Below are 24,867 nucleotides of genomic sequence, written 5' to 3'. Positions count from 1 at the left end.
GGAATACGTCATAAAAACACTTTTGAGAAAACAAAAATAAGAGAAGTAAAGAGAGAGCATAAGAAGAGTCTAGCATCTAACAAAGAAGGGAACCCAACAGTCGTTTGTCGGCATGTCGATAGTAAAACAGTGGGAAAGAAGGAGTAGGCCAATTAGATACCAAAAATGGGATTTACGCATGGAGGTCGGCAGCATGGATTTGTTCCTAAATGATTATTTTGCATCTGCCATTGCCAAGGAAGAAAATGCTGTCCAAATCGTAGTGAAATAGGAGATATCTGAGACACTGGACATACTAATGTTTTTTGAAGACGGAGCAGTAGATATGCTGCTGTAATTAAAAGTGATGCGTCACTAGGTCTGGATCAGCTGCATCCAAGGCTACTCAGGGACGAAAGCGTGATATATTGTGGAGGTACTGACAAGAATCTTCCAGTTGTACTAGATGCAGGATAAGTGCCATAGGATGGCAAAATCACAATTGTTACATCAAAGTGAGAGGGGAAAGGTTTCGGGGGGATATGCATGGAAAGTTCTTTACGCAGAGGGTGGTGGGTGCCTGGAATGCATTGCCAGCGGAGGTGGTAGATGCGGGCATGATAGCGTCTTTTAAGTGTATCTGGACAGATACATGAATGGGCAGGAAGCAAAGAGATACAGACCCTGAGAAAATAGGCGACATGTTTAGGGAGAGGATCTGGATCGGCGCAGGCTTGGAGGCCGAAGGGCCTGTTACTGTGCTGTAATTTTCGTTGTCTTTGTTATTGTTCAAAAAGGGCGTAATATTTGTTTCACAGGAGCTAGGAGCAAGTGTAGGCCATAAACCTGCTCCACCATGCAACGCAATTATGGCTGATCTTTGGTTTCAACTCCGTTTGCTCACCTGACTGACATTTATATTCCCTTTGTCCCTGAGAGACCTTTATGAAAGTGATTCTTGTATTTTCTTGCTGAAATATTTAGAAAATGAATTTATAGTCAAGCTGAATAAAAGTTGGACCCGATTTTTAAGGAGTTCCATCAAGAGGACACTGAGCGGGCCAGTTTGGTAGCATGACTCAAGTTAAAAATAGAACACAAGTCTTTGTAATAGAGGCAGAGAAGTGACAAGCATTGTTTGATTGGACAAGTCCAGCAGCAGCAGAGAGCACCAGAAATGGGCCGAAGACTCACAAGCTTTTTGGTTGTGAGTCATTGTGTGTGTTACATTCTTGCAGTGAGTGGCTGGTAAAGTGAAGTCTGTTGGAGAATTTCCAAAATGAGAGAAGACTACAAAACATCTCGCTTTTCAGAAATTCCATAAAAGAACCCGTGAAGTCCACTATGTCGATTCCTTTCGTTTTCTGTCTTTGAAGAAAGCCTGCTGAATTACTTCTCAATGCCGCCGGAAAAGAATGGCTCTAAAAGATCTCTGTGACAATTCTACATCGGCTAGAAATTAGACACAGGGCCAATTTTGGAAGAGCATATCACATCTGCTGTTACGCTTTTCAAAAATGAGCAAATAAGCTGCCCAGGTTTTATTGTCTGTAACAGAGCTCTGAACATATATATAAATATATATATATATATATATATTCAGTGAACTGGAGTATATGTGTGTGTGTATGCGAATATGAAAGGAATAAGGTAAAGTTAAAACGTTCTTAAAATTCAGATCTCTATGTTTATAGTTTACTTTATTACAAGTTAAGATATGTTCTATAATAAACGGATAACTTCCTTGTTTATTAAAGAGACCTGGTTAATGTGTTCTCTTCTGGGAAAATGTAGAGTATATGATTGACAATATTGATAAGTTCGAAAATGTAAAATAATTTGAAGTGACCCATGGAGAGGTGGAACTGTAATAAACAGTGCACTCCTCAAGCCTCGCTCTCAACAGGCTAAAAAAACAACAACTATTTATCCCAGTCTTATATCAATTTAAAAATGGAGCATCCAAAACGTTCTGTGGTAGAGAATTGCAATGATTCACAGCCCTTTGAGTGAAGTAATGTCTCCTCATCTCTGTCCTAAATTATCGGCCCCATATCCTGAGACATTGCCCCCATGTTTCAGATTTCCCGGCCAGTGGAAACAATCTCTCAGTGTCTACGCTCTCTAGCCCCTTCAGAATTGTGCATATGTCAACGAGATAGCCTCCCATTCTTCTAGACTCCAGATAGTATTGGCTCAATTTACTCATTCTCTCAGCATAGTACAATCTGTTCATCACAGTGACCAATTTTGTAAATCTTCGCTTTACTGCTTCTAATGCAAGTATATTGTTGCTTAAATGTGAAGACCAGAACTGCACACAGTACTCTCGATGTGGTCTCAGCAAAATCCTGCACATTTGTAGAAAAACGTCTTTATTCAGCAACTACAGATATCATATTGACATTGCACACTTGTAGCACAGTATGTGCAAGAAACATGAATTTTTTGTCCTTTTCCTCTTACCCTTCAACTTTTCTAGGCATTCCTCCAGTTCTGGAACGTGGAACAGAAAACATCCTGAGCTTATTCCTGCCTTTCTAAATTTTACATTGCCTTTGATTGTCTGAATATGGGTGTCACTGTTACAGCAGGTTATTAATGGCCATTCCCATCTGCCTGAAGGATGGTTGTGGACCGTCTCCATGAACCAGTGCTGGCTGTTTGACCCAATTGAATGGCTCACTGGTTAGCTTTATAGGGCAGTTTCGACACATACAGGGTGGTATGGGCTTGCAGCACGTAGAGATCCGGCAGAATAGGCAAATAACATGATGACAACACTTGATATGCGAACTCATGTGCCACTTGCCGAATTGCTCAGGTATTTGTTTGAAGACAGTAAAGTGCTGAACAGGTCGCTCGCAGTAAAGCATAAAAGCTCAGTCTTTTTTACAATCTGCATCAGTAATTAATGCTGGGCTTTATTGCAGAATGGGAGATATCCCATTGGCTAAATGTTAGACATCCTACTTGAGAGTCAGCTGCAGATACATATGTGGACTCAATGTTGGGCGGATGATTAACGAGTGGTAGGAATAATGCCTCCTGTTCCAAGATGACACCTGAAACAAGCTTCTGTGGTGGGATCTCCACAGGAATGCTGACATATTGCCAAGCGCTGCAGCCCCAGAGGATTTGGCATTATTTTAAACATGATTGTGAAAGCACATGTTGACAAGTAAACACATTTCCTGGAGAAAAGAAGAACTCGCCAAGTGGCGTAAAGAAGGAATCAATGATTAAAATGTGGTTCAGCGGATCGTACTTCTCAGCTGCTGAACGTCATTTATGTCAAGTTTCATGGCTATAGCTGAATTATCCCCGGCGCACAGTGTGCAACATTTCAAACACATAGGCTGAGTCAGAGACACTATTACTTCTTCAAAATGCTCGAAAACATTGAGTGATATCGGCAGCTTCCAAAAAGTAAGAGGAGAATGGTGAATCTGATAATGAAGCCTCAATCTTTCAATTCCATTCCTCAACACACATTGTTGACATGCAAATGAAATTTATGCTGCAGGATTTCCTTCAGACCTCCTATGGATAGATAGAATTTGGTCTTGACCGCTGAAACGGGTCATATCGAATTGGCCGTCCATAAATAAACACGCCCTGTATTGACTTATTATTATTCATTCGAGGGGGTGGACATCGCTAGCTAGGACAACATTTATTGCCCAACCCTAATTGCCCTTGGGAAGGTGGTGGTGAAATTCTTTCTTCTTTGATAAGGTTCCTCATGTTAGGCTATTGCAGAAAATACGGAAGTATGGGGTTGAAGGTGATTTAGAGCTTTGGATCAGAAATTGGCTAGCTGAAAGAAGACAGAGGGTGGTGGTTGATGGCAAATGTTCATCCTGGAGTTTAGTTACTAGTGGTGTACCGCACGGATCTGTTTTGGGGCCACTGCTGTTTGTCATTTTTATAAATGACCTGGAAGAGGGTGTGGAAGGGTGGGTTAGTAAATTTGCGGGTGACACTAAGGTCGGTGGAGTTGTCGACTGTGCCGAAGGATGTTGTAGGGTACAGAGGGAAATAGATAGACTGCAGAGCTGGGCTGAGAGATGGCAAATGGAGTTTAATGCGGAAAAGTGCGAGGTGATTCACTTTGGAAGGAGTAACAGGAATGCAGAGTACTGGGCTAATGGGAAGATTCTTGGTAGTGTAGATGAACAGGGAGATCTTGGTGTCCAGGTGCATAAATCCCTGAAGGTTGCTACCCAAGTTAATAGGGCTGTTAAGAAGGCATATGGTGTGTTAGCTTTTATTAGTAGGCGGATCGAGTTTCGGAGCCACGATGTCATGCTGCAGCTGTACAAAACTCTGGTGAGACCGCACCTGGAGTATTGCATGCAGTTCTGGTCACCACATTATAGGAAGGATGTGGAAGCTATGGAAAGGGTGCAGAGGAGATTTACTAGGATATTGCCTGGTATGGAGGGAAGGTCTTACGAGGAAAGGCTGAGGGACTTGAGGTTGTTTTCGTTGGAGAGAAGGAGGAGGAGAGGTGACTTAATAGAGACATATAAGATAATCAGAGAATTAGATAGGGTGGATAGTGAGAGTCTTTTTCCTCGGATGGTGATGGCAAACATGAGGGGACATAGCTTTAAGTTGAGGGGTGATAGATATAGGACAGATATGAGAGGTAGTTTCTTTACTCAGAGAGTAGTAGGGGCGTGGAACGCCCTGCCTGCAACAGTAGTAGACTGGCCAACTTTAAGGGCATTTAAGTGGTCATTGGATAGACATATGGATGAAAATGGAATAGTGTAGGTCAGATGGTTTCACAGGTCGGCGCAACATCGAGGGCCGAAGGGCCTGTACTGCGCTGTAATGTTCTAATTCTAATTCTAATTCTAACTATTGCAGTCCTTGGGGTATATGTACTCTGCAGTTAGGAAGCGTGTTCAAGGATATTGAGCCAGCGATAGTGACGTAAAGGCGATATATTTCCAAGGCAGGATGGTGTGTGGATTGAATGGGAACTTTCAGGTGGTGGTGTTTCTTCGGAAGTTCCGAGGTAGGTCACTGACCCGAAACGTTAACTCTGCTTCTCTCTCCACAGATGCTGCCAGACCTGCTGAGTATTTCCAGCATGTCTTGCTTTTATTTCTGCTAACACTGTGCATTGGTGGTGGATGGAGAGAAAGTTGAATGTGACGGATGGTGTGCCACTCAAGTGGGTTACTTTTTCCTGGATGCTCTGGAGTTTGTTGAGTGTTTCTGGAGCTGCACCGGTCCAGGCAGGTGGAGGCTATTCCATCACACTGGTAACTTGTGCATTGTAGATGGTAGACAGTCATTGGAGTGAGTTACTCGTGGCAGAATTCCCAGCCTCTGACCTGGTCTTGTAGCCCCAGCATTTATGTGGCTCTTACAGTTTAGTTTCAGGTCAATGGTAACACCCATAATCTTGACATTGTGGGATTCAGCGATGCTAGTGCCATTGAACGTGAAGGGCGCCGGGGGGTGGGGGGGGGGAGGATTCTCTTATGTTTGAGATTGTCATTGCCTGTCCCCTGTGTGCCGTGAATGTTATTTGTGAGCCATCAGACCCATGATGGATGTTGCCCAGGTCTTGCTGCATATGGACATGAGACGCTTCAGAATCTGATGAACCATGAAAGTTGCTGATCATTGTGCAATCATGAGCGAACATCCCCACTTCTGACCTTATGATGGAGGGAAGATCATTAATGATGCAACTGAAGATGGTTGAGCCTAGGACACTACCCTTAGGAGCTCCTGCAGTGATGTCCTGGGACTGGACTGATTGTACCCTGAAAATCACAACCATCTTCCTTTGTGCTCAGTATGACTCCAACCGATGGAGAGTCTTCCTCTTGATTCCCAGTGACTCCAGTTTTGCTTGGGCTCCTTGATGCTAAATACGTTCAAATGCATCCTTGATGTCAAGAGCAGTCACTTACATCTCACCTCTGGAGTTCAGCCCTTTTGTCCAAGTCTGGAGTCAGGAGTTATGTGACCCAACCGGAACCCGAAGCAAGCATCAGATAGCAGGTTATAGCTGAGTAGCTGCCGCTTGATAGCTCAGTTAACGGCCCATTCCATCGCTTTACTGATTTTCGCGAGTAGCCTGATGGACGGTAATTGGCTGGCTTGGATTTGTCCTGTTGCTTGTGCACAGGGCATACCTGGGCAATTTTCCACATTGCTGGTTAGATGCCAATTCGGTAGCTATATTGGAATAGCTTGGCTAGGGACATGGCTATTTCTAGAGAACCTGTCTTCACTATTATTGCTGGAATGTTCTCAGGGCCCATAGCCTCTACAGTATGCAGTGCCTTCAGGCGCTTCCGGAAACCACGTGGAGTGAATCGGATTGACTGACAACTGGCATCTGTAAATCTGGGGACGTCAGGTGGAGGCTAAGATGAGTCATCTACTTGCCACTTCTGGCTGAAGATGGATGCAAAGGCTTCCCCCCAGTATTTTGCACTAATGTGATGGGCTCCCTCATCGTTGAGCCAGGGGTTATTTGTGCAGCCTCCACCTCCAGTCTGCTGTTTAACAGTCCACTACCATTCAGGACTGGATGTGGCAGGACGGCAGAACTATAGCTGATCTGTTGGTTGTGGGATCGCTTAGCCCTGTCTAATGCTTGATGCTTCTGCTGTTTCGCATGCAAGTAGTTCTGTGGTGTAACTTCAACAGGGTAATACCTCAGTTTTAAGCATGCCTGGCGCTACTCATGGCATGTTCTTCTGCTCTGTTCACTGAATCAGGATTGTTCTGCCGACATGATGATAATGGTACAGTGGGGATTATGCCAGGCGATGAGTTTACAAATTGTGGTTGAGATCAATTCAGCTGCTGCTAATGGCTCACGGAGCCGAATGGATGCCCAGTCTTGAGTTGTTCGATCTGTTCGAAATCTGCCACCTTCAGCATTGTTGTCGTGCCACACAACACGACGATGGAACCACTCAATGTGAAGTCGGGACTTCTTCTCCACAGGTATTGTGCTGTGGTCACTCATTCCAACACTGTCATGGACAGATGCATCTTCGCCAGATTGATTGGTGAGGAGAAGGTCAAGTAGAATTCTCCCCTCTTTTTGGTTCCCTCACCACCTGCTGCAGACCGAATCTAGCAGCTATGTCCTTGAGGACTCAGCCATCTTTGTGCTACCAAACGACTTTTGGTGATGGACATTGATGTCACCAGCACAAAAGGCATATTTTGCCTTGCTAACCTAAGTGATTCTTCCAATTGGTGTTCAACATGCAGGAGGACTGATTCATAAGCTGAGAAGTGTCGATATGTTGTAATCACCAGAAGATTTCCTTCCCACCTTTTGACATAATTTCATAGGACTTAGTGGGGTCTGGAGTCAATGTTGAGGACTCCCAAGCAAACTCCCTCCCCCTCCACCACTTCTGGTAAGTCTGCTCTTCCAGTGGGGCAGGGCATACACATGGATGGTAAGGGTGCTGTCTCGGACTTGTCTGCAAGTTTTGGCTCCGTGAGCAGGACTCTGTCAGGCTGTTGCCTGACTAGTCCAGGGGAAGCACACCCAATTGTTGCACAAGCCACCAGATGGCATTAAGGAAGACTTTGCAAAGCTTGCCGTTGGCATTTCCAGTGCCTACATCGGTGTTGGGTGGTCTGCCTGGTTTAATTTCTCTTCCTCGACGTCACATCGGCTTGATACAATTCTTACTAAGACATTTCAGAGGGCAGTGAAGAGTCAACCACATTGTTGTGATTCTGGAGTCACATGTAGGCGAAACCAGTTAAAGACGGCAGATTCTCTTCCCTAAAGGACATTTATGAACCAGATTTTATTTTGCACAACATTTGACAATGGTTGCATGGTCACCACATGCCGAGAATTTTAATTCCAGCTTGCTTAATTGAATGAAAATTGCACCATCTGCCCCGTAGAATTTGAACCCATGTCCCCAGAGCGTCAATCTGTGACGTTGAGTTACTAGTCTAATGACATTACCAATAGGCCACCGCCTTACAGTGAAGTCAATATATCTGATTATTGGAGAGTAAATATGACTGGCGGCCACTCAGCTTCCACTGGTTTTATAACTAAACAATTCATTCGGTTACTTGTGCTTTTCCCCCACACGAGATCTACTCTTGATCCAGTATCTTCGCCCACATACTGGTCGGGATTTTGTATGGCACCCTGAGGTTGAATGGGAGTTTGGGAGCATGGATTATGACTTTAGAGCATGAAAAAGGCCACGTGCAATGTTCCCCCCACCCTCTACCGCCCCGCTATTTGAGCCTGGCACCATGAGCCCTGCTGCCATCACATAGTCCAGCCCATCATAGGTCTAGTCCAGAAAGACTGTTGGAATGGTGACCGTTGTTTCAAGCGGGTTGTTAGCAAAACCTGTATGCACCATCTGCTGGTGCTCATTTCTTTTTTATGTACCTTACCTCATGAATTAAATCTGGAGCTTGGAAGGAGTACAGCGCAGATTGAGATGTTGGTCACAAGGGTTATTGTATGAGAGTAGGTTGTGTCTACCTCATATGCACTAGCTGCAGACACAGTAATGGGACATGGCCTAGACAGTGGAAGCATGAGACACTTGTTCAGAAAAATCTTGCTCGCTGATGGGCATTGTGCTTCGCAGAGGGCTCCAGACCTAATTATAGCAGTGGTCCAAACATTGTCAAAAGAGCTAAATTCCAGATTTGAGGTGACAGTGACTGCTCTTGATATCAGGGCTGCATTTAACTAAGTGTGCCATCAAGGAGCGTGAGGCAGATTGTAGTCACTGGGGAATAAATAGGAAACTTTCCACTTGTTGGAGTCATACCAGGCCTGAAAGAATATGATCGTGGTTATTTGAACCCAATCATCTCAGCCCCATGACATAACTGTAGATGTTCTTCAGGGCAGATTCCTTAGCATCTTCATCTTATTTGTCAATGACCTTCCCTCATTCAAAAACTCAGAAATTGAGACGTTTGCTGACGATTGCAGTGTTTCATACCATTCATGACTCCTCAGCTACTGACAAAGCCCATGCCCATATGCAGCAAGACCTGGACAGCATTCCACCATTTGCTGATGAGTGGAAGACAAAAAACAGAAAAAAACATTTGCATCATTTAAGTGCCAGGCAGTTAGCATATCCTGCAAGACAGATTCTCACCAACACCCTTTCACATTCAGCGGCACGCCATCACTGAATAAAACAGCAACGACACCCTGTGAGTTTTTTTTAATGTTTTAGAGATACAGCACTGACACAGGCCCTTTGGCCAACCCACTTGTACCAATCCTACAAGTAATCCCATATTTCCTACCACAGCCCCACCATTCTCCTACCTATACAAGGGGCAATTTGCAATGGCCAATTTACCTATCAACCTGCAAGCCTTTTGGCTATGGGAGGAAACCAGAGCACCCGGCAGAAACCCACACAGTCATCGGGAGAACTTGCAAGCTGCGCACAGGCAGTACCCAGAACTGAACCCGGGTCACTGGAGTTGTGAACCACTGCGCCACTGTGCTGCCCAAGTCCCATTGAGTGGAAACTTAACTGAAGCAAACATACAAACATTGTGACTGCCAGAGCAGTTTTGAGTCTGTAAATTCTGGGGGAAATAAATCATCTCCTGATTCCTCAGATTATGCCCAGCATTCACAATGTACAAGACTGGATTGTGATGGAATACTCACCACTTTCCTGGATGAGTGTTTCTCCAAACACACGCAGATGCTCGTCACCATCGAACCCAAATGAGCCCGCATGATCGGCACACTATCCACAACTTTAAAAATACTCTGCCTCCACCACTGGCACACTACGGCAGCAGGGTTTACCTTCTACATGATGCACGGCAGCAATTTGCCAAGGCTCTTACGATATTACCTTTCAAACCCGTGACCTCTGCCGCCTAGATGGACAAGTGTCACAGGCACAGACATGCCATCATCTACAAGCTCCCGTTCAGTTCACATACCATCCTGACTTGGTAGAATATCACCACACCTTCATTGTTGCTGGATCTGAAAGATTAAACTTCCTTCCTAATTGCACCATATGTGTACCTATATCACATGTACAGCAACAGTTCCAAAAGACATTTTATCCCCACCTTACCAAGGGTAATTATGGATGTTCAATAAATGCTGGCCGTGCAATCAGTGCTCACTTCCCAGGAACGAATACCAATGATTATTGCAGTACTAAGATCGGTAGGCTTTCGAATCAATTAATGTTCTAAATGATATGTGCAACTGCTAAGTGCAGTTCATGTAGAGTGCATGACTTAACTGATTGGCACAACAGAATGAAGGGGCTGGATGACTTATACCCGCTCGTATGTTATTTTGTTCTTCATTAACCTGGTGTTCCTGCATCCAGCTAACTTAATTCTAAACCTTCCCATATGCTTGTAAATGCAAAGTGAGCAGAACTGCATCTGCCTCCCTTTGTACTTCCCTCCGGACTTTCAATGAAATTGACTTCAACAACGCAGAACAGTAGCAGACTGCAAGTACCACTTTATGTCCCATTACTTGGAGGCGAATTCGTATACCCAAAACAAGCTAGCAACAAAACAGGAAATCGCTGTGTTGTAAAATCAATAACGAACAAGCACCAGTGATGGAGTAAACCCAGGTGGACCATTTATGGAATCTTATAATCTGACAGCACAGAATAAGGCCATTAGGGATGACATGTCTCAGTCGAATCTCAGAAAATTAATACTAATCCTAACTCTTTCCCCTTACACATGCGCTTTACATATTTCAAACATATATTAAATCATTTTGAAAGTCAATTCTGCATGTGTTTCCACCACGCTTTCACGCAATGAATAGCAAAACAAAGCAACTAACTGATTTCAGAACAATCCAGCCTAGACTTTTGCAAATCCATTGAAGTAGTGAAAATGTATCTGAACTCTTAGAAATATATACTCTGAAGACGTACTGCATGTCATCATTCAGTTGCATTCAGAAAATGATTGAACATTCGTAAATGCCAATGTCAATTACATACCTTTTTCTTAGATTTCAGGTAAAATGGAAAATGCACAAAACAAATCAATATATCAGTTCCTTAAGAATTTAAACATAATAAAATGCAAGTTGCACGCGTAAAAACATGCTAGCACAATATATACCCAGGTTATTTGGGTAATCTAATGATATTCACACAAAGCTATCCTCTACTGCTCACGAATAGAGACTATAACCTTGTATATTGCAGCTGGGAGTTACACAGTGATGTCCTTCCCTAATTTGTTATTTTCAACTTTGTTTTAATGCAAGCTACTTTGCATTCTGATTAGACAAGACATTGCAATTTTAGTTCTTGCATTTTTGTCTTCACCACGTTCAGCTCATGTACACATAAAGGCCCACTAAAGAGCACAGTTGATTGTATCTCTCGGAGAATTGCGCACAATTGTGCATGTATTTTTAATGGGTGTACACAGAATTTGTTCTTACTTGTTCTTTTCATTATTCTTCTTTCTTCCCTAATGTCTGCATAATAAAAAAGAAAATATATGTTTCCTTTTGACAAATTGTGCACATGCTCATTCTGGGTTGGGAGCAATCCGATTGTGAGAATTAGCACCACATGTACGCTTGTCATATTTAATGACATTTTGAACATTTATTCTTGGAGGTGATTAGGTGTATGAGTCCGTGCATGCAGTCTTATTCATTAAAGTAGCATGCACTCACATTATTCATAAGTAGGCGCTTACATTAAAAGTATTTAACAGTTTGAGTGGAAGATTTCAATTCGACTTACTGTCTGAACCATAATCTGTGGAAATTAATCCCACTGTTTTGTAACTTACTGTGCAAAATAAATGCTCTCTTGCTGCTTGTTCTGAATCTCCTGCATGCAAAGCATGCACGCTGATTCTTTACTCCTCGGCTTTGCAATCGCTTTGTAACTCTAATAATCTTTAGTATGGGGGAATGTTGTGCATGCTAGTCAGTTTTCCTGCTGATATCCTGATATTAGGTCCAGAGATCATGATGAAGTTCCTTTTTGTGGTAGCATCATGCTGGAGGTGGCGAAAATGATGGAGGTTTTATAGGGGGCGGGGGGCTGGAGGCGTGTGGGGTGAAAAGCTTCGACAAGGGGAACCCTATTGTGCTGCAGGGACAGAGGGGAACGGTTGAGAGTCAAAGTGTCAGAAATGAGTCAGACACAGACGAGGCCCCTTTGAACCATCATGTGGAGAATCCTCAGTTGAGGAAAAAATAAGACATATCATATGCACTGTCTTCGAAGGTTTCATTATCAGAACAGATCCGATGGAGATTGAGAAACTGGAACAATTATATCGAGTGATTGTAGGAGGTAGGGTGTGAGGAAATGTAGTCGAGATAGCAGTGGGATTCAGTGGGTTTATAATGAATATTATTAGACAGCCTACCCACAGAAATTGAGACAGAGAAGGGCAGGAAAAGAAGAAAAGAGTTAGATATGGAGAATCTGAATGTAAGAGAACGGTGGAAATTGGAAGCAAAGTTGATGACGTTTTCCAGTTCTGAGTGGGAACAGAAAATATCACCGATAAAGTCATCAATGTACTAGAATGAAATATTTGTGGGAGGCACCTGAAGAGGACTAGCTTAAGGAATGCTCGACATACTCAAAATTATACATAACTAACTAGGACACATGGAGGTACCCTTAGCACCACATTTTATTTGGATGAAGTGAGTGGTGTTGAATGAAAAGACATTCAATGTGAGAACAAACACAGATTGAGTGTCTGCTTTGCAGAGCGCCATGACCCTAACTTATTTTTGCTTGTCATTTTAATTCACAGCTTAGCTCCCACATTCACAATTCTGTCCATAACCTGCTTCAGTATTTCACTGAAGCTCAATGCAAGCTCAACGAACATTACCTCACCTCCTGATTAGGCACTTTACAGCTTTTTGGATACATTAATTTCAGACCATGACCCAATTTTGATTGCTTTAATTAAACAGTACTGCCACATCCAGTCGTAAAAGCTGGTGGACAATTAAACAATGAGCCAAAGGAGAAGACTCCAAAGACATTCGCATCTTCAATGATGGTGAAGCGCAGCACATAACGCCAAAAGACGAGCCTGATGCATTTTGAAACATGTTTAGTCAGATCTGCCGAATTGATCCATTGCGGCCGTTTACTGACTTCACATCATCACAGAACTTTCTTTGCAGCCAATTTGGTTCACTCCAACTGATATAATGAAACGAAGGTAAGAAATGGAAACAAAATGAAGGCTTTGGGCCCTGACAACATCCCAGCTATGTTACTGAATGCATATGCCACAGAACAACCTATCTTCCAGCCAAGTTGTTCCAGCACAGTTATGACACAGGCATGTACGCAACAATGTGAAACATTGCCCAGATTTGTACTATCCATAAAAAACAGGAACAAATCCAGATGGCCAACTGCCCCGCAGCCAGCATCCCGATCAATACACTGTCAATTATCATCATATCGATGGAAACTACCGTTGAAATTACTATCAAGTAGCACTGATTTAGCACCATTCTGCTCACTGAGTCTCAGTGGGAGTTCTGTCAGGGCCACTCGGCTCCAGATCAGTGCACCCTTGATTAAAGCTTGGACAGAAGAGCTGAATTCTGCAGCTGAAGGGAGAGTAACTGCACTTGCTATCAACACATCATTTAACCTACTATTGTATCAAGGAACCCAAGTGCAATTGAAGTCTCTCGGAATCGGCGGGGAAGTGGGGAGACGGGATGGGTTGGGGGAGTCATTCACTGCTGGCTGGAGTAAATCCTGGCACAAATGAAGATGGTTGTGCTTGCTGGAGGCCCATTATATCAGCCGCAGGACATTGCTGCAGTAATTCATCACGGTAGTGTCCTACGCCCAACTATCTTCAGCTTCTTGGACAATAATCTTCCTTCCCAAATGCGGTCAAACGTGGGAATGTTTGCTGGTGATTTTGCACGATCATATAACAAGTGCAACCCTCCATATATTGCCAACATGCATTAACAACTGGACCACATTCAGGCTTGGGCTGATAAGTGGAAATTAATGTAAACAGCATACAAGCGTCAGGCAATGTCCATGTCCAACAAGGGGGTATCTAACCATCACCTCTGTACATTTTACGGATTAATAGCGGTGAACCCTCACCATCAATATCCTGAGGCTTGCACTCATCAGAATCTGAATTGTACAGCCATGTAAATTCTAAACTACAAGAGGAGGTCAAAGACTTCTTGTTTTCAGCGTGTAACTCACCTCATGATTCCTCAAACACTGCCAACAATCTAAAAGGCGCAAGTCAGGAGTGTGATGCAATACACTCCACTTTCTTGACTGAGTGCGGCTCCAACAACACTCAAGACGCTCAACACCATCAAGGAAAATACATCTCGCTTCATCATCACCTATTTCACCACCTTAAATATTCAGTCTCTCCATCAGCATTGCAGAGTGGCAGCAGTGTAAACTGTATACTACGTGCATGCGGCAACATCCCGAGGCTCCCTCGACAGCAGCGTCTAAACCTGATACATCTAACACCCAAATAGGCAGGGAGAGCAGAAACATGGGAAAACTACCAACTGCAAGTTCCCCTCCCATTCATGCACGAATCTAACTTGGAAAACTATCGACCTTCTTTCTCTTCATCTGAATCAAAACCCATCATTCCCTCTTTAGTAGCACTGTGGATATGTGGGAACCACATGGACTGCAATGGGTTAAGAACACGGCCCATCACTACCTTCGCAAGTGTAATTAGGGATGGGCACCAAATGCTGGCCTTGCCAGAAATGCTCACATTCCATGCACGAACAAGCAAACAAACAAACAAATAAATAAATAAATGAATGTGATGATAGTGACCGACCTTCTAAGAAGACCGATATGGATCATCAAAGCAACACTTGCGATTGAAAATGTTTGCATTTTGTCAGCCTTCTCTTTTGTACTGACACGCTGTGTTCCCCCACCATTGAGGATTGTGATGTTTTCAGAGCCTCCCTTCCGATTAGTTGTTTAATTGTCCACGATTGCATGTGGCAGGACTGCAGAGCTTTGATCTGTTCTGTTGGTTTTCGGATCGTCCAGTTCTGTCTATTGATTTCCCTTCCATTGTTCAGCATGCAAATGTCCTGTGTCACCAACTTGGCACCACCTTCTGCAACAAAGTCCAACCTCGTGTCCAGGACAAGGGCAGTAAGTTCATGGGTTTTCCACAAACTGCACGTTTCGATCGAAGTACGACCCCATTGTGACTTGCAAAATAATTTCCTTTCCTTCACTGTCGTTGGGTCAAAATACTGAAATTCCCTACGTAAGAGCACAGAGAGATCACCAACAGCACACGGAGTGTTGTGCTGAAGTTATGATCATAATTGCAACAATCTCAAGGCTAATTAGGAATGGACAATTAATGCTGAGGTTTCCAGTCAAGCTCAGATCCCATGACTGAATATGACATAATCTAACCTTCTCGGTGGAAATGTGTTGAATTGGCTTCCATTCCCGTTTTACATTGGGCCTCATTTCGGGATTTGCAGGATATTCACATAACTTTCAACCCCATATGGAATCATTACGTGGGGCCGTTCATATTCAAATCCGAACATGCTTATCCAATACCAATAGTATGGGTTGCTCGAAGTTTACCATAATAATAAATGGTGGCGTTGCTAATTGCACTTTGATGACAATATAAATAATACAAATTGATGAAACGTATATGGTCTCACTGGGTTCTTTCTCTGTTACGTCCACCGCCTCAAAAACCCCACAAGATCTCTCCACTCCACCAACTCGTGCACATTCTACCTTGTTTACTGAACCATTGCTGGCACTGCCTTCTGTCGGCTAGGTGTCAAACTCTGCATTCTATGCCTATTTTCTCTGCCCGACTACCGCACATTGCATTTTAAAAAAAACATGTCTTAAAATTTACCCCTTTGTGCACACCGTAGATTATCTGTCCTAATTTTTCCTTCCGTGTGTAGCTGTCAAATCCTGCTTCATAGTTGCTGCTGTGAATTTCCCTGGAACACTTAGCTACTTTTAAGCCTCTATATAAATGCACGTTGTTCCATCATGCTCCTGTTGATGGCAAAACCTGTTTAATGGAAAGGAACAGTCCAGCAGCCAATTGAATCACGAACCTCTTTTCATGTCAGTGATTGTCTTCCCTAGAAGAGGAAAAACAATTATATTCACATTTGGTTTTTTTTGCAAGAATGACATCGAAATATAATGTTTTGCACAGATATGATGCAGATTCGTAATGGACTGATTTGTCAGGCAATTTGTTTGTAATTGGCACTCGCACTGATTGATCAACATCAAATGGGCTGCCAGATATCTGCATTGATTGATAACAAGTTTTGCAGATGTCAGCGGGGCTAAAGATCACAAGGGGACTGTAAGAGTTAGCAGATCAAAAACTGCCCATTTATTTTTGTTGCCCAATCTGAATTTTTAGCTGATGATTTATGCAAAGCTATTCATGTATTTCAGACTTAACTCCACATTAATGGTAATGTTTAAACATCCCTGATCTGCTTCATCTTGATATTCTGAAATTCCTTCGCTGGCCTCCCACCTGATGTCCTCTGATAACTTGAGCCCACGCAAAATTCATCTGCCTTTGCAGGTACAGCAAGTGATTCGAAAGGTATTCTAATGGAAATAGAATATAAATGTAGTTCAAGTTTGCTACAGCTGCACGTGGCCGTGGTGATACAACATCCAGAGTACAGTTTGGTCTCCTTACATAAGAAATAATAACATTACACTTGAAGTGGTTCAGCAAAGCTTCACTCGACTGGTTCCTGGTATGGCGGGGTAATCTTATGAGGAATGGGTGAACGGGTTGGACTCCATTGAAGTTTAGAAGAATGTGAAGTGTTCTTATTGAAGCATATGATATCCTGAGGGGACTTGACAGACTGGATGCTGAAAGGATGCTTCCACTAAAGGGAGAAACTTGAACAAGGGGACACAGTTCAAAAGGTCGGGGTCCCCATTTAAGATGGAGATGCGGATTGTATTCTCTCTCAGAGCATCGTTAGATTCTAGAGGCCGCTTCATCAAAAAATAGTGTAGGCAGGGTCATTGAAAATATTCAAGGCTGAGATAGATAGATTCTTGATCGAGAAGGGAATCGACGGTCTTGGAGAAAGAGAGGAATGTGAAGCTGAGGACACATTCAGATCAGCTATGGTCTCATCAAATGGTCCGTTTGACGAGAGGGGCCGAATGGCCGACTACTCCTCTTAACTCGGATGTTAGGATGCTCACATCAATTCTACCTGCTCCTGCTGACGTACATAATCACCCAGTCTCTCAACAATTCGCTGATTAAAATTCTTGCCCTTGGTTTCAAATCCCTCATTGGCTTTAATCCTCCCAATCACTTCTACGTGCTCCAGCCCTACAGCACTTCGAGATTTTGGCATTCTTCAAATGTTGGCCTTTTATGTATCTCCGAATCCATCATGCAACAACTGCCCGTGATGCTTTCAGCTGCCAGAGACTCTTTACTTCCCAAATCACGCTGACTCTCTACATGTTTCTCCCTCTTTGGTGCATTTTTTAAAAACTCTTTCACCAAACATGTGTTCACCTATCCAACGATGTTCAAATTGAACTTGGTGTCAATCGTTGTTTGATATTGCTTCTGTGAAGCCTCGTGACGCGTTTGACTTTGGTGAAAGTCCTTTATAAATTCGAGTTATTGCTGCTCTCCTTCTTATTATGAATTTACAGGATTACTGTTGAAAGAAAGCCTGGCATCCAGTGAGTAAGCAGAAATTATCAGATTAATGATGTACAGATTTTCCTCCTTATTTACTTTCCACGCCAAATAGTTGAACTCGATTGGCACAGGTTTTGTGCAGTGAGGAATATACCCTATTTAGGTGCATAGAGAGATTGTGCTTGTTGGATTATGCTTCAGTTTCCAGCTACAATTTTTCTACATAAGGCAAACGTTAAAGGTTCCATGCACCAGTTCAAGCAGGACAATTATTGGAATGCAATCCACTTTCATCTTTGCATTAAAGTGCATGTGTGTTCCAATCAATAGTGGTAAACTGGCACATTATATTAATACTGCAAAAATGGCTTAACCAATGGATAACACGCTTTACTGGGGGTGACAAATCTTCCATATGCGAACAATCAATGAAAATCACTGAAAATAATTGGGGAATCATTAAAATAAATGGAAATGATTTCAAACAACACTGCTGAGCATAGATTAGTTTCATTAGTATACACTACGCTGGTTCATATTAATTTTAGTTACTGTCTACATGACAAAAACTTTTTAAAAAGCGCTCTGTATTTAAATGATATTTGAATTGTCTTCCCAAAGCTGTTGAATATTACAACGTTGAAGTTAGGTTGTTCTGAGTTTCGTGAATTGTGCCTGATTCGGGTTGATTGAATCTTGAGGCAATGTAAAAGGCCATAGCAAAAAAAATAAGTGTTGCTAAGGTTTACGTATGCACATTAAAATGCAACAACAACATGCACACATATGGCATATTTAACATAATGGGCGTGATAACGTCCCAAGGCGCGAACAATATGGTTATTTAACACATTTTGACAGCAAGTCACATACGGAGGTAATTGGACAGGTATTCAAAGGTTTGGTTACTAAAATAAGTCTTAAGCAGGGTCAAAAAGGAGGAAAGCAAGGTAGAAAGGCATGGAGGTTCAGGGAAAGAATTCAGGGCCGAGGCAGCGTGAATCACTGATCACATGGGCTTGCTCGTTTCATCCTCAGTAGAATTGTGCTGTCATAGTGCGCAATGGTTAGCACTGCAGCCTCAAAGCTACAGCGACCTGGGTCCAATTCTGGGTACTGCCTGTGCGAAGTTTGCAAGTTCTCCCTGTGAACGCGTGGGTTTTCGCCGGGTGCTCCAGTTTCCTCCCACAGCCAAAGACCTGCAGGTTGATAGCTAAATTGTCTATTATAAATTGTCCCTAGTATAGGTAGGTGGTCGGGGAATATAGGGAAGGTGGGGATGTGGTAGGAATATGGGATTAGTGTAGGATTAGTATAAATGGGTGGTTGATGGTCGGCACAGACTCGGTGGGCCGAAGGGCCTGTTTCAGTGCGGTATTTCTAAGTAAAAATAAAATAAATAAACAAAAATATTGTGGAAACAAGCAGAAACGTAATTTGCTGGAATTAATGTGCGCACAATTAACAAGAAAAGTCTCACCGTAGATTCTGAGAATTTTGTTGCAGTCCAACAGTTCTGTCGAGGACACAAGGCACAGATCAGCACATGTATCAGAGCCTAAATTGCAGTGGTTGGACTCATTTACGATGTGTAGTGAGCAGTTGATATTCATGTGCGATGTCACCGAGGATTGTCCTGGAGTTTCCAGAAATTGAAGATTAAGTTCCAGAACTCTGCCACGAGCAAAGTTTGGAATTAAGATATGGCTGCAGTAAAAAAAAATACAGTGTGTCTATGTTTTAATTTTCCTGGAACACATGCATTTCTGAATTATATATATATATATATATATATATATATAGACATACAAATATCGGTGATGGGAAAATAATGCATTTTCACTGTTAGTCCAGAATCTGTCATATCTGGCAGCGGTGAAGCAGCTAATGGAACTCTCCCTTCTGAGTCAGAATGTTCTGGTTTTAAGGCCCAACACAACCACCGCTGCCCTCACCCCAAGCCCCAACACCACCACCCACGATCTCCAGCATAAATATAAAGTGTACTAATTCGCCACTGCAGTACTGAACCGGTGCTGCAGTGTTGGTGACGCCATTACAACGAGGCCATCTGATCACTCAGGTCAGCTAAAATAAATGATCAGCCTTACCCTTGCTGTACTGCCCAAACTTTATCCTTCAATCAACATCACAAAAAATGGGATTATCTAGTCGTTATCGCATTTATATTCATGGAACCTGATATGGGCAATTTCGTTGCTGTGTTTCCAACATCACAAGAATAACTGCACGTCAGAAGTATTTGATTGGCGGCAAGGCTCTGTGGATAATCCTGAGGTCGTGAAAGGTGCTATATAAATTAATTATTTACTATTTTTTTATTTAATACAGCTTCATTTCAAGGGTGGAGGTGGTGGGGTGGGGAGGTGGCGGTGGTTGGAGGTAGTGAGTTAACATTAACAGTCTGCGCAGCTTCGCTTTCCAGGAGATAACAGGTGAGCCGGACAGGCTCGCCCACCCGCCTCAGGTAATTTGTCTACACCGGTAACTGTGGCACATTATCAATTAAATACTTACTAATTTCACTTTCGTTTGGAGTTCCAGAAACTGAATAAAAAGTAGCATATGAGAAATACTTTAATAACATGTCTAGCACTCAAGTGAATATCCAAGCAATTTAATTAAGGTGGTGTACAGTTTCCACATTGGACACAATGATGATATCATGTCCAAACATGTACTTGGAACAGCGCTGGTGAGGTTAGGCCTCATGCTTTCCCCAAAAAGTAGTTCGCACAATTGCAAAAGTTCAATAATGTGAGTGGGCTGCATAATAGAATGTATCATGATTTGTTTGTTTCCCATGAAAGTAAATGTTCATTCAGGTATTTTCCTCTTGTAATCTTTCTCAATACCTCTGAAAACTATTTTTTTCGGCAAAAAACGAGCAATTATAAAGAGGATGCCCAGGTCTGCACCGGTGATTAATCTGATTCACAAACACTAACGTCAAAATATATATCCAAAATCATACTTCAAATTCATTGGTGTATATTTGACAGTTTCCAGTAAATATGATGTTTTGGACTCTCCTTTTAAGTTGATATTCACGCCTGTGACAAATAGAATTTGAAGAGGCTTCCCAACGGCACAGACGACCAACACTTGCATTTTCGACCTGGAACTTTTCAGATTTCTTGATTGGGGTTGAATCCAATCAAATTGTAACTAAAACCAGCGTGATAGATCGCGGAAAGCACCAGTATAAGTGGTTCCATGGCACAACCCAGTGAAATTCCCTTTGTCCTGCATCATACAATACCGTCCGAATTGCACTCTACACGTGTATATGCCATGTTGTAGAAAATTGCTAATTGGCTGGCAAATAGTCATTCTTATAAATCTTATAAATATTCTATTGGCCTCCAATAGAACGGGAATGGTGTAAGCATTTCAATAACTGTGCGCTCTTAATTTGGCTGCTTTCTAAATTAGCTGTTGCATTACCGTTAGTGGAAAACACTTCAACATGAAAAGTTCCTTTTCAACAACTGTATATTGCAAATACACATTTTTCCTGATTCAATATGGCCGATAGAAATTCAATAGGGAAGTCAATTGACAATTCTTAATCAAGGGAATGGAGAGAACATTGAACTTACTACTACGTTGAGTGGTTGAGATGAAAAGCTTAGCTATGCTTAAGAGTATATATATCCGTCTGTGGGATGTGGGCGTCGCTGGGGAGCAGGCATTTATTGCCCGTCCCTAAATGACCCTGACAAAATGGTTCTGAGCTGCCTTCTTGAACTTCTGCAGTCCTTGGAATGTAGGTGCACCAACAGGGCTTTAAGGAAGGGAATTCCAGGATCATAACCTAGCGACAATGAAAGAATGACAATATAGTTCTGGGTCAGTATGATGTGTGGTTTGGAGTTGCGATTGCAGGTGGTGGTGTTCCCATACAACTGCTTCCCTTTTTCATCCAGATGGTGGAGGACCCGGGTTTGGAAGCTGATGTCGAAGGAGATTTGATGAGTTGGTGCAGTGCATCTTGTAGATGGTGACAGTGCTGCCACTGTGCATCCGTGGTAGAGGGAGAGACATTTTTCAAGGTGCTGGTTGGAGTGCCAATCAAGTGGGCTGCTTTGTTCTCGATGGTAGCACGCTTTTTAAGTGTTGTTTGAGCTGCTCCCATCCAGGTAAGTGGACAATATTACACCACACTCCTGAATTGTGCCTTGTAGGTGATAGAAAGACACTTGGGAGAGATGAAGCCTGCAAAATATCCATCCACTGAACTCTTCTTGTAACCACAGCATTTATGTGGTGGTCTAGTTAGGTTTCTGGTTAATTATAAACCCAAAGATGTTGATAATGGGGGATTACACGATGGAATGCCATTGAACGCCAAGGGGAGATGGTTGGATTCTATTTTGCCTGAGATTGTCATTAACTGGCACGTGTATGGCGGAGGCATTACTTGCCACTTATCAGCGCAAACCTGGATGTTGTCTAGGTCTTGATGCATCTGGACATTGCTTTCTTCAGTATCTGATGAGTCACAATTGGTGCTGTACACTGTGCAATCTTCAGCGAACATCCCCACTTCTGATCTTATTATGAAGCAGCTGAAGATAGTTGAGCCCAGGGCATATCCTGAGAAACTCTTGCAATGATGCCCTCCGGCTGAGATTATTGCCCTCCAACAACCTCAATCATATTCCTTGGTGATAGGTATGATTACCATTGACTCCAGCTTTTCTTGGGCCCCTTGATGACATACTCGGGCAAATGTTGCCTTGATGTCAAGTGCAGTCACGCTCACTTCATCTTTGAAATTCAGCTATCTTGTCCATGTTTGGACCAAGGCTGTAACAAGGCGAGGAGCTGAATGACCCTGGTTGAACTCAAACTGAGTGTCAGCGAACAGGTTACTGCTGAGTAAGTGCCACTTGATAGAACTGTTGACGATCTCTTCCCTCACTTTGCTGATGAACGAGACTTGACTGATAGGGCAGTAATTGGCCGGCTTGCATTTGTCCTCTTTTGGTGCACAGACAAGCCTGAGAAATTTTCCACATTGCCGGTTAGATGCCAATGTTCTAGCTGTACTGGTATAGCTTGGCTAGGGGCGTGGCTAGTTCTGCAGCCATTGGTCTACGGTATTATTGTCGGAATGTTGCCTTCTTCATTCAAAAAGTGCTTGATCCCCCAGCTTGCTGATCAGTGTGGAGTGAGGGATATGCGGGGCCAAGAGGTTTCAGATTGAGGTTGAATGCAATTCTGCTGCTGCTGATGGCCCACAGCGCCTCGTGAATGCCCAATTCTGAGTTGCTAGATCCGCTACAAATCTACTCCATTTTGCTTGATGGTCATTGCACACATCCTGATGGTGAAAATGGTACTTTGCCTCTCCAACGACTGAGTGGTAATCGCTCATACAATATTGTCTTGGACAGATGCCTCTGCGACAGGTAGACTAATGAGGACGAGGTCAAGTAGGTTTTTCCCTTTTGTTTGTCCCCTCAGTACCTTCCTCAAGCACAGTCTAGCAGCCATGTCATTTAGGGCTCAGTCTGTCCTGGTGTCAGCGAGCCACTCTTGGTGATGGGCATTGAAGTCCCCCAACTAGAGTAGATTTTGTGTCATTGCTGCCCTCAGTGCTTCTTGCAATTGGCGTTCAACATAGAGAGGCTCTGATTTAGCAGTGTTTGTGGAGGAGCACGGCAAATTGAACAGCGGCTTCCTAATTTCTGCTTTCAGCTTCTCCAAAGATTCATAAGATTGCTAGAGTAAAATCAGGGCTATTCTTTCAGTTGTAATCATTTCCTGCCATTTGTTTTAAATAGTTTTGGTTCTGTTCGTTGCTCAGGTCAAACTGTATATTTTAATGCACAGCACTTTTTTAAATTGTGCCAATCTATTCCGTTCAACTGTTCTAATCATTGATAAATGACACACTAAATACGTCAGAGACATTTCACGTGTATCTTTGTGCAAGGCATTCGATATCTCATCTTACCTTTTCCCATTTGTCTCAGAGATTCCTCTAATAAATTCACAAGATAGAAAGAAAAAAAAACTGTGACAAAAAGAACAATAAATGGAGATTGCATTTCAAGATGCTGGTGAACAGCAGAGGGCAATCACATGGGGCAACCGACATGAGATATCACCTTTTGCGTCGGTATTGCAGCAGTATTGATATATCGGTCAAACGAAGAAGTACAACGCCTGTAAGTAACATTGGATTGTGTGAAAAATAATGGTACACCATATGTATGAAGTTGTGTTCATTTGATAACTTGTCAGGCTAATCACGTTGGCCGCAAAATTCAACAGTGACCGAAAGTAGGCTCTGGTATCACAACGCATGTTTAATATAACAATTTGCTTCCAATGCAGGCAAACTGCAGACTTTGTGCTGCCTGTTGGTTTACATGATGGCTCCATGCAGGCAATAGGAGAGGCGGTGCTGCAGCCATCAACAGATGGTCCAAGTGTTGTGACTCTATCACCTCTTAAAGATATCCTCCATTCCTTAACTACAGGCTATATGGCTTAAAGAAGAGGTATATTCTGACTGGACAAGGTGCTGGAACCGATTTCAGAACATAATGTGAGGAAGAAGAACACTGAATTATGGCACAACAGAGCGGGGAGAGTGCCCCGATATTCTCTGACGCTACTCTGGACGGCTTGGTGGCGGAGTTCCTGTATGCACAGCGGGCAGGAGCAACTGTGTGAAGGCAAAGAGATCAGATAGCTTTCGCTGTCACTGACTGGATTCCAACGCCGGCAACCTGGATACAGTGACAAATGAAGTTCAATGGCATCAGAAGCATGGTCATGATAAGTGAATTCATTTTCAAAGACCATATCCAACCAGCTGCTCGGCAGACCCTTGCACTGCTGAATGCAGAGTACCCCATAAATCATTTCACAATAATTATAATTAACATTCATAACTTCACCTTGCCCTCACACCCTTGGTACTGGTGCAAGCTTCACACTCATCTCTCACAGCATGCTCGCACAGTTTAACTATGATAGACACATCAGAAATGCATTGCACAATACATAAGGCCACATTTTCCTCTCTCCTGAAGAATAAGGTGGTGCATAAGCGAATGTGGGAGTACTTGCCAGCAGGGGGATATTAAGCTGCGTGTG

Source organism: Heterodontus francisci, chromosome 39 (genome assembly GCF_036365525.1).
Source record: "Heterodontus francisci isolate sHetFra1 chromosome 39, sHetFra1.hap1, whole genome shotgun sequence".
Classification (NCBI taxonomy): Eukaryota; Metazoa; Chordata; class Chondrichthyes; order Heterodontiformes; family Heterodontidae; genus Heterodontus; species Heterodontus francisci.
Note: the sequence above shows the minus strand (reverse complement) of the source record.